At 28.4% G+C, this 12,716-nt stretch overlaps 1 pseudogene; it reads right to left on the bottom strand.

The window, feature by feature from the left end:
• Nucleotides 1–1,081: 1,081 nt before the first annotated feature.
• LOC108835832 (probable disease resistance protein RXW24L) lies at nucleotides 1,082–5,581 on the bottom strand (annotated as a pseudogene).
• Nucleotides 5,582–12,716: the final 7,135 nt, after the last annotated feature.

The raw sequence follows: 12,716 nt of genomic DNA on the forward strand, positions 1-12,716 counted from the left end.
TTTAAGTACCTGTGACTGTGATCACCAAAATACAATATGGAAAAACCAAGATCAAAGTTGTTTCAAGAAGGAGAAACAAAGATGTTCCAAATAGAACAGAAAAGCAAAAGACAATGACCTATATAATCTACCGCTCTATACAATATTTAATTAGGAATAATCGTATTAAGATTAATATCTTCTTCACTCAATCCAGTAATGATAGTGAGACAAACCACAGTCTGATTAATTGCAGCAAAATACAAGACTGGAAAGAGTTTATTATTCGGTTCATTCGCCTCAAAGCCGATTCGTGTCTACACGACTGACGAACCAAAAAAGCAAATCATTTTAAGCAGATTTTAACTACTCTTTTAGAACAATAACACAAAGAGATGGGAAATGTTGAGAATTCCTCTAACCAATTAACCGGTTTATCTCACTTGACTAATTAACCTTAACACACTTTTTGCTGTTGTTTGAATTTGTTAAAGATACAAAATTTGGTTACCTAGTTCCCTTGCGGTATATCTGGAGAGAGAACGATACTCTCAACGATTCACTAGTATCAAGTGTATACAAACGTATCCACGGAATTGCATCCACGGAGTGGTATCCATCAAGACACATCCATTCAGACCAAATGCACATAACCAACAAATCTCCACCTTGAGCGTTTGGTCACTTGTGCTTGCAAAATCCGTAAAAGAAATACCATCTCTATGTCGATTGACTCAACGTAAGATGAACCTGGGACTTCCGTCATAGTCTCAACTAGTGAATCATTCTTGCAATCCTTCCAACTTTACCACCAGAAATGAACAAACCTGTCACCTTTACCGGTGACCCTCAGCTCTAAATCCGAACTGCCTTAGACTTCCTTTTTAGACTTGACCATCTGAACCCTTTGTCGATTTCTAAGACTTGACCATCTGAACTTCTTTCTCCTGCGAGGTGATAAACCGACAAACCATCTCGCGCTTCCGCTGTCTCAACTTAGTCAGTAACATTAAATGTCACCAGACACCTCTCAAAATTGTTTCCTGATAAACTATTTGTCAACATATCCGCAGGATTTATGGAAGTATGAATTTTCTGCACCTTACGATACATCAAGATTTTCCAGGTGTCTCAGTCCACCTATCGATGCAGATAGAGTTTCTAAGTTGTTTTCACTTGTTAAAGCGATTACAAGAGTCTTCAATCTTGCCATACCACGAAGATCTTCTAAATTTCCACACTCTGTTGAGAAATTCTCCAACGTCTCCAGCTTTACTAGATGACTTAATTTCAACTTTGTCTTCTTATCCAAACTACTTGGATACCTCAATTCTTTCATCCCCATCAATAAATTATGGAGTACAAAAGCCCCAACTACATTTAAGTTTAGATAGATCAAAAACTTTAGATTTCCTAGAGAAGATGGTAGTTGGGATACCTTAGCATCATCTAAGTCCATATATCTTAAGTGGATGAGTTTTCCAATGCCTATAAGGTAGCTTCCTTCCTTTAAAAATGGCAGGGATATGTAATACTCTCAGCTGCAGTAACCTTTTACAGCTTAAACTTGAGGGCTTCCGAGGTTTTTCCCCCAAAAAACCCCTCATGGAAAACCATTAGAGATCGTACCTTTGAATTATTTATCTCTCTCTCAAAGTCTAATGTATCTTGATTATGTGAGACAAATCTCTGAGATAAACTAAGAGACTGAGGGTGTGTGTCCGAAGATACAATTTGTACGAAGTTCTCTTCTTCGGATTTAGACAAACAAAGTTCTCTCATCATGTCATGTAAACAACAACTTTTAAATATCGAAGTGGCATTGTCTCTTTCAGAAATAACCATGTTTCTCCTAACCAAATCTTCTATGTAGATTTCTAATCTTGAATAGTCTTTTGTTGTGGTCACGAAATCCATGGTTCGACCAGAGTCTCACCAAACCTTCCAAACCAGCCATCTAGAAGGTACCATCGACCGAGGTTCAGTCCAAGGCGAATATCTAAACCACCAGAAGGAATTTCAACATGAAACCAATTTTCATGGATTCTACACTCAATACGGAGTCCATACCAGTTGGAATCATATCAAAATATATCCGTACCAGAAAGTTATGTATTTTACAAACTGGAGGTTCTCCAGCCCATCCAGTTGCGAGTATCAGCCTTTTGAAGTGGATTTTAATCCAACCATGAAGCGGCCTCCTCCAGAATCAATCATGGGCTTAAAGAAGAGTCTCGTATCTTTCCAGGAAGCCCAAAATCAAGAGATTTGGTTCAGTGAATACCAAGATACAATCAATTTCCCAAAACCGGTCAAACCGACATTAATTTGGGAAAGTTGCCAACCAATTTTATTTGGTCCGACCAAAACCTATTTGTGGAAACCAGGAGATACTCTAAGCCAACCAGAAGACATCCAAGACTCTATACCATGCACCAGCAGCCAGAGGATCAGGCGGATTCTCATGCAATCACTCTTACCATATTTGGAGCAAACCGACATTAATGTCCAACAGCTCTTTTCTGCTCAAACCAGGAACGTGATCAGCTCCCATCCAGCCATAAAGAAGATTTCCAGGATGCTTTCTTATCCTCTCAAACCATCCAGATTCAAGAACAAGAAAGATCTCCATTTATGGCCAAGCAAATCACCTCCAACAGCCATATACCCTCTTAGATCAGCTCCTTTGAAGACCAAACTTTATTTTCAAGTTATTAGCTTTCCTTTTATTGTTTATGACCGTTTGGTCTTTTCCAGAGTCCTCTTAGTCGAGCCTATAAAGCTCAAAGTCGTTTGTCCATTTTAAGGCACCCTTGAATTTTATGAATGAATATGCAGTTTTTCTAGTTTTTTTCAAAACTATTATCTAAGCCTTTTGAGTGTTGTGAGAAGCAGCTCTTGAGCAACCTGACTTATCAAAGCCTCATTTCACAGAGCTTTGTGGCGTCCTCAATCCTCCCCATCATTTTCATCAACTGATTTGCCTTGAAAGAGACTTAAGTCCAGCAAGCAAATCCCATATCTATCTATCTTCCATCCATTGATCTTGTTGAGAGAGACTTCAGTCGAGCAACAAAGATCCCATCTCCATCAATCTATCCTTTTTCTATATGTTTTTATTCATATTATCATTCTGATTCATATTCATATTTGCTTCTGTTTGCATCATAAAACTTATAAAAACTCATAAAAAGGTTTACTCTTGTTTCAGGTACCAATCCGAACTATTGGACTAAACTTCAGTTCCATATTTCCGGACTGCCGGACTCTTGCCCACAACATCTTTCCATCGCTATACCTGATAATTCCTTGCGCAACCCATAAATAGGACAGATTTCAGAAATCTATTTCATAATCTTCAGGAAAATGGGCCAAGTAGAGGAAGCAACACTTCAAATAAGCCGGCAACTCTTCAAAGCTCAGAGACAATATACGGTTTAATGAATTGTTTTCACGTAGATGAGGTCCAATATTCTCAGATACTCATTTCCAATAGTGCACTGTGTATTTTTAAGTCAACAGACCTCCTAACACTCTGATAGCCAAAGGCAATCCCCGACAATGTTTGATCATTTGCTTACCCGTCTCCTCCATATCCTTCGTGAGTTTTGTACATCATCCATAAAGAAATATATAATACATCAATTATACCATGAAACATACATACAGTTCAGTATAATGGCAGACCTCCGAGTCTAGGTAGACGGGAGCACATAATTTTATTTCTATCATATTTAAAAAAGAGACGGGCACGTGACACATCTACATCCGCTACTGATTCAGTATGATGTAATAACCACCCATTTAAGGCTAAGAAGATTGTTTTGCGATCATCCCAAAGTAATTAAATGCTTACCGAATGTATTTTTTCTGGGCATCACTATTCGTTGGAAAAGTGTCCAACTGTCTTGATCAGATAGGTATTTTGGTTTAAAGTTAACTAGATTTTGACCTGCACGCCTGTGCGGGTATATATTTTAAAAATATATTGCTATTTATTTTTCATGTTAATATCAAAGTTGGATAAAAAATTCAAATTTGAAGAACCGAACAGATCACGATCCGAAAGAGTAATACCAATCCAAACCAAAATTGATTAAATATTTTCAAGTATTCAAAATTTTGATATTTAGACAACCAAAACCATAACCAATTCGAACCGAAGTATTTTGGATACCAAGGTGTATCTGAAAAAGATTTATATACTTATATATATATATTAATTATTTTTAGTTTTAGTGTATATAAAAACATCCAGAATATATATGATACTTTTAAGTTGGTTTAAATACTTGAAAATATATAAAATAGTCAAATATAAATATCTAACATAGTGGAGAAAAAGGATTAATGAAAAAAAAGGTAATATTCAATCTGTTAGATGGAAATATGGAATAAGATACTTGGGGAATTAGATTTTTAATTAGCTTAGCTATATACCCTTATGATTTTTTTTGGTCAAGCTTAGCTATATATGATAAGAATGAGAAATTTACGGTTAAAAACTCAAAATTTGAAATCGATGGGCTTCAGAAAAAATGGGTTGACAAACTCATCTATACTATTAAAACAGAAGGCCCTTTTTTGAAGTGCCCTTCTGTTTTCAATATATTTACAAATCCTTGCCACTGAAATATTTTAATACTATGCTTTTATTTACATAGTCTTTTAATTCAACAGGAAATCTTTTTAATATCTTTTTCCTTTTATTTTACTTAACATATCTATTTATTTACACCAAAACTATACGACATTAACAAATTGACAGCTATAGAATACATATCAAAGTTCTTCCTTCGATCTTAACCATAAAAAAAGAAGATAAAATACACTTTTTCGTTAACAGTGTATGTTAAAAAATTGTATATTGAATTTAGATCATCATGTTCCAATGTTCCATTAGCACTGGCACTTGAACATTTAAATTCATGTGTTGTCTCCTCACGAAATTTGGATTCTGCAGGCTTGACATTACAACTATACATCATTCAATACCAATGTTTTATCTATTAATATGTAAATCAAACTTTTAATTACGATCATTAATATACTTCAACCAAACATTTGTATTGCAATCAATGATAAACTTCAAGTATATAACATTCGTGTTCATAGATTTGGAAGCTACAAACGAACCCCTAAACCTCAATAATTTTTACAAAATGTCGGTCATATGTAGAGATAACTATTGGGTTTAAACGCTGGTATATTAAAAAAATGAATATAATAAATCCCCAAATTTTGAGAATTAAACGGGATTAACAACTTTGAAATATGTTTAAAAATATATTGTAATTGCAAATCTTTTTTTCAGATCAATAACCAAAAAAAGCGCAACATTTAAAACCAAAACTATACTGAAAATACTAAATTTTAGATACTCAACCAATCGTTATAGTTCCATATCTTAAACATATCAATATTGTACAACTAAAATATAATTTCAAATCTTTTTCAAATCTTTAAATTTTCCAACTAAAATATAATTTCCTATATTTTCTAACTAAATTGAATAAGAATATCCTAAACCTCAGCCTCTATGTTTCCTATATATTGGCCATATAGCCTCAAAGCAAACACGATGTTTTCTATTCTTTCTCATATAATGTCTTTCAAGCAAAAATAAAAAACTGTTTACCTTGATAAGATTTAACCATGGAAAACAACGTGGGTTATTCAAGCCAAAGTGGTGCATACCTGGAAACCATCCAATCCCGAGTTTGCTGAAACTTTAGAAACAATATTTGCAGACAAAAATGTAAATACTTAGACATCCTAACATGTTTTCTTTTTGATTTTTTTCGTGAGATCATGAACTAACATTCTGTGTTAAAAATATATATGTTTTTCTAGGGGATAAAAATTAAAGCTACGTGAAGAACTATTTGAAGTCTGGTGATGAATGCAATGTTGATGAATGGATGACTGTATTTATTTTATAACATATATTAATTTATTTTATTAATATATAAATATCATTTTATTTATATCAGCTATTTAAATAATATACAAAGTAACTGTTAAATAATAAAATTTTGGGATAATAGGTTTCTCTAATAATTGATGAAAAAAAAATTACTGTAAATTAAAATGAAGATACAAAATATTTTTTATCGAGAAAATAAGAATACTTTTTAACTAGAAAGTTCTTATATTTTGCAAATTTATAGTAATTATATATTGTATAAGTTTCTACAATTTTAACAAACATATTAATAGTATTGATTGTATATACCTTCTGAGTATTGGTGACCATATTAGTTTGTACGGCTTAAACTTTGATGAACATATTTATGAATAAGTCATTGCAATACGTTTTCATCTCATCGGAATAACCAAGAAAGTCACCGGATCCAACATGCAAAACAGATTATCTGTTCTTCAATAAAACACTTTCAAATAGAACAAGATATGAGGATTTACCATTAAAGATCAGATGAAGTCCTTCTGTTAAAAATCACCATATTCTTCTCTTTAGGAAAGAGGAACCAACAGGTGAGCGATAAATTATTTTGCTTTCTTTTGTATATCCAGAATGGAGAAATTCTTGGGTTCACTTTAGGGATGAACTTTTAGGTTCACCCAACCAATAGAATTTCGTTATTTCATATTCGGTATCTTTTAAAAAAGGAAACAAAATATTGTCAAATTTTATTATGTTTTTAAAATAAAAAATAAATAGAAAATAATAGTAGTCGCAAAAAAAAAATTATATTTAAAATACCGTGACCAAAACAATAAACCCTAAACTCTAAATCATAAACCCTAAATCAATGATAAACCCTTGGATAAATCCTAAATTTTTTATTTTTAAAAAATATATTTTTAATACGGTCAGCAAAACACTAAACCCTAAACTCTAAATACTAAACCCTAAACCCTTGGGTAAACCCTAAACCCTTCGATAAATCTTAAACTCTAGGATTTAGAATTTATCCAAGTGTTTTGGATTTACCAAGGGTTTAAGGTTTACCCAATGGTTTAGGGTTTATCCAAGGGTTTAGGGTTTAGTGTTTAGTTGACGGTATTAAAAATATATATTTTTAAAACAGGTTTTTGTTTACAATTAATATTATTTTTTATTTTAATTTAAAATATAATATAACTTGACAATATTTTATTTCCTTTTTCTTAAAGATATCGAATATGAAATAACGAAATACTATTGGTTGGGTGAACCTAAAGGTTCACTTTAGGGGTGAACCCAAGAATTTCTCGAATGAAAAAGCACAAATATATTTATGTCGGTTAATTTAACTGGCTTGAACCCATATGTTTTAATTAAAAATTAAAGAGGCCCAAATGACAAAAAAAGATGCTCAAAACAAATGAAATATGGCCGTAACATATATTCTGTTAAATTAAGAACATGATCTATTGATATATATTTAGTCTAACTATATAATAGAATAGCTTAAAATCTCTTATTAATTATTTAAGAAAAATATTTTATAAAGAAAAACACAAATACAAAATTAAATTTCTAAAAAATATATAAAACCAAATATATCCGCTTTTTAAGGGCGGATCATTCTATTAAAGTATCAGTATGTGCTATTAATATATGTTTGTATCCACCTTTTAAATTTTATAACTGCTCTTTAGTCAATTCTATTAATACACATTAGATTAATTTAGATAATTGCCAAACTGCCAAATTTTAGGTCCTTTAATACACGTTGGATTAATTTTTGGCTGGGCCAATAAGAGAGAGACGTTTGTTGACAAGAAGATAATATAGTCATTTTAGTTAACAAATCAATCCTAGCATAGCATCCTCCTATTGTGAACATTGCGTTACTTGGAGTTGGAATTTTAAACCGCAAATATATGTATTTGTTTCTGCTTCTAATTTTTATTTCTATGGTGGAAAACATAATGAGTATTTTACTCGGGATGAATGCGGTTGGTAGATTTTGGATTGATGGTACCCGCCGACCCGAAAAGTATTTGAAAAATAAAAATAAAAGAAAAGTAAACAATTTTTAAAAATATGATAATTTTAAAAAACAATTTTAAAGTTAAAAATATATAACTTTTATTATAAATATATTTTTATTTTTTATAATAATTAAATTAAATAATTATTTTAAAAAATTTATAACCCGCGGATAACCGCAAAATTAAATAAGGCGGGTTCCGGTATAAATTATTTGTTTGCGGGTTGTGTAGGTCATAGTTTGACCAAAACAAAATTGAAACCCGCGGGTTTGGCGGTTTCGACCGGAAACCTAGCCCTAACCAAGCATACATGATTAATTTTTAAGTTGATATTATTTAGTAAAATACATTTTGATTAAGATTTATACACAAAGAGAACATAAATATTAAAATTAAACTAAAACAAAAAAATATACCCGCCCTCTCTAAAGGGCGGGTCAGAATCTAGTTTATTTTTATAACTACAATCTAAGTATCCAAACACACCTATTTATTAAAATGCTATCCATGTTACCAATCAATCTCAATTTGTACTTGAGTTTTATTAATATAGATTAGGCGTGCGGGTATATATTTTAAAAATATATTGCTATTTATTTTTCATGTTAATATCAAAGCTGGATAAAAAATTCAAATTTGAAGAACCGAACCGATCACGATCCGAAAGAGTAATACCAATCCAAACCAAAATTGATTAAATATTTTCAAATATTCAAATTTTTGATATTTTACACAACCGAAACCATAACCAATTCGAACCGAAGTATTTTGGATACCAAATGTATCTGAAAAAGATTTATATACTTATATATATATATATATATATATATATATATATATATATATAATTATTTTTTAGTTTTAGTGTATATAAAAACATCCAGAATATATATGATACTTTTAGTTGGTTTAAATACTTGAAAATATATAAAATAGTCAAATATAAATATCTAACATAGTGGAAGTACACTCAAACACCAAAAATATTTAAAATAATATTATTGATTTTTGATCAAAAATTTAAAACAAACCAATTTATATGTTAAGTTTAGGTATTCTGACATGTGTTATTCAGATTTATATACAATATATTATTTTATTTATAGATTTTAAGAAATTCAAAATTATACTAGAATTTAAGAAAAAAAAGGGTTATCCGAACCCGAACTGAACCCGCAAAGATCCGATATAATTCGAACCGAAATTTAGAAATATTTGAATGGGGCTGAAATCTTTAACCCTAGAACCCAAAACTCAAACAGATCCAAAACGAATCCGAATGGATACCTGAACGCCAACCCTAGTCATAATCCGAAACTGAAATTTATAAATATTATAAATGAGGCTGAAATCTTTGACTCCGAAAACCGGAAACCCAAACAAATCCGAAACGAACCGGAATGGATACCTGAACGCCCAGCCCTATTCACTATTATGTATCATATATATATCATCATATAATTAATAATCATATAATTAATAGTATTTTATATGTACAATCTTATAAATTATCACATATATTATATTACTAAAGTTTAATTTGAAATACAAAAACCATAATTTAAGTTGGTATTAAATTAATCTTTTTGTATTTTTCTTATATACATTGAAAACATTTTTTAATAATGGTTATTGAAATATTTTAGTAAAAATAAAATTTTAAATATATGCATATTTTAAATCAATTTTTGATATAAATATACTTTAAATTATTATTTTGATTTGAAATATGTATATAAAATTTAAATTTTATTTTTATGATTATTAGACAAAACAATGTTTTAGGTAATTAGATTAGTCCATTTTGTATATTTTAAAACTGATATACTTTTATCCATGTTTCAAAATTTTAATGTTTTGCATTAGTTTTCTATAAATTATTATTAATTTTATGATTGTTTTTTTTTTGAAAATTGAACTCTTGAAATTTTTATATTTTACTAAACTATATAAGATAATAATATTGTTTTTAAAAATTGTTTTATATAATATACTATTTGTGTTTCAGTTTGTGTTTTTATTTTCACCATAAAGAATTGTAAATAAAAAAAACTGTAAATAGTGATAGAATTGTAAACAAAAGAAATATAGAAAGAATGTTGTTTAATTACAATGGCTAAATGTTTTAAACAAAAGAAGTATTGAATATGTTATTGATGTTTCTAAACAATTTTTATTTGTTATTAATTTATTGAAAATACAATGGCTAAATATGTAAATAAAAAAGTACACATCTCTACTATCCATGTTTCCAAATATATCTCATTTATTTAATATCCATGTTTCCAAACATATCTCACTTATCATACTATCTTTGTTTCCAAACAATCTAATTGTGTACTTCAACTTTAATAATATAGATACTTATTCCGTTTCATAAAGTTACATATTCTAGAAAAATTGTTTCAAAAAGATCTATTTTTTATGTTTTCAATGTATTTTCTATTCACTAATTGCAAATTTCAAAAGAATTAGTTTCACTTATTGAATTTTTATTGGTTTAAAATTATGGGAAAAAGATAATTACAAAAAAATTATGCATATATAAATGAGATTTAATATATTTTATTAATATGTGTAAAAAGTCTAGAATATATAACATTTTGAAATAGAAGGAATATACGTTTTTCAATGTCCTGCGATTCTTTCATTTCGAGAAGTAAGTACATAGTACCTTGGAACTTGTAAACATTTATTCCGTCAGCCATTAAACATAAAGGCATGATAAGTTTCATCTCTATTTTAAGGGGGGTTATTGGGAGATAAATTTGCATAGAGTTTGTGAAATTTAAGAACTGATAGATTTTAAAAATTATGTGGATTGTAAAATTGTATATATATTGTTATAAAATTTGATCATAACTTCCTTAGATTGATATAGATTTTCATCAATTTGGCTTACCAAAAGAGTTTTCATTAAAGAGATGTACTTGGCTTATATATATATATATATATTATATATATATATATACAAAGAGTAATAAAGAAATAATAAAATTAATAATTTTAAAAATTTGAATTATATGTTTTAAATTCGAAATTATTATAAAAGTTAGATTTTTTTTTCATTTAAAAAATATTTTTGCAATTTGAAACTAATTTTCAAACTATTTTCAAATTTTTTATTTTCAGATTTTTAATATTTATAGATTTAATTATATATTCAAAAATGATAAAACAACATAATAATTATTATATGTTGAAACTGTAAAGGTATAGTTTCGAAATATATGTTTTTAAATTTGAACTTTTTATATAATTTTTTTTTCATTTTTCAATTTCTTTATTTTTTTGAAATTCGAAAAATATTTTAAAAAGTTTTTAACTTTTATTACATTTTTATAATATATATATATATATATTAAGTTGTGATTTGTATTATGTTAAAATTGCTTTGTATTATTTCATTATTCTATTTTGTGTGTTTTTTGTATGTGAGTGTATTTTATTGCATAGATTTCAAATCTTATGGGTATAGTTGATATTCTCAAAGTTGAGTCTTATGAGTAAAAACAAAGAAAATTTACATCCCAATAACAATAGATTTCAATAGAATGTTAAAATCAATAAAAACTAAACTTTTCCAATAACCAAGATTTTGAGTGGAATTTAAAAATCATCACCCCAATAATAATGGATTCTATTCAGATTTAAAAATTCATAAACCAATAACAATAGAATCTCAAATTTAATAACTCTTCTTAAATTCTTCTACCAATAACCCTTAATCTTTCCTTTTATTTAGTACCATAAGAGCATCTCCAACAAGCCCCTTCATTTTCTGTAGGGTCCACCTTCAAAATAAAGGGTTGAAGGGGTGATTCTCCAATGGTGACCTTCAAATTTTTTTTTCTTGAAAATTTATATTTTACACTTTAGTCCTTAATTTCAGAAATAGTTCATTATATTCATTAAAATTTTATAAATTAACAGTAAATACATATTAATATTTATTATTGACATAATTAGTAAAAATATTTAATTATAACATCAAATTACTTATAATAAAGATAAAAAACATAAAAACATAAAATTACATATAATAATAAACATAAACAATTCAAATTACAATATATATATATATATTAAAAATACAAAACTAATCAATACGATTATTTCCGTAATGCTTCCAAATATACTCAATCAAAGTATTTTTAAGTGCTAAATGAGCATCCTTATTTTTTTATTCGAAGATTACGTGTTAAAAATTGTTGAAAATACATATCTTCGTTTATGGCACAAGCATAAGCTTAATATTCAGCTAGAAATTGTTGAAAACGCATAAGCTTAATATTACGTGCTAGAAATTGTTGAAAACGCATAAGTTTAATATTCAGCTTATGGATTTATCTGAATATTAGTATTGTAAGATATATTTTAATGTGTAATATTTCAGTTTATGTAACTTTTATTTGATGTAAAATATTATGATTGTAATATAATTTTGTATTTGTGTAAAATTTTCTAAAATATAATGTGTGAAATAATATGTTTATATTTTGTTTTTATTGAATATTAGTATATATTGGTATATAATATAAATTAATATATTATTATTATTATTTTAAAATAATTTTATAAGACCAAAATCATAATATTTAAGTGTCAATATAATTATAATAGTAGAATACCAAATAAGAAACAATAAGTACACAATCATTAAACATATATAATAGAAGGACTAAAGTGAAAAGTAAACAGTGTTTTTAAAGGTCTGTACAGTGCCCCTTCATATTTGGAGGTGTACTGTTCACCCTTTAAAATTTGAAGGGATAAAGGGCTGTTAGAGTGCAAAA

Source organism: Raphanus sativus, chromosome 6 (assembly GCF_000801105.2).
Source record: "Raphanus sativus cultivar WK10039 chromosome 6, ASM80110v3, whole genome shotgun sequence".
In the NCBI taxonomy this organism is placed as follows: domain Eukaryota; kingdom Viridiplantae; phylum Streptophyta; class Magnoliopsida; order Brassicales; family Brassicaceae; genus Raphanus; species Raphanus sativus.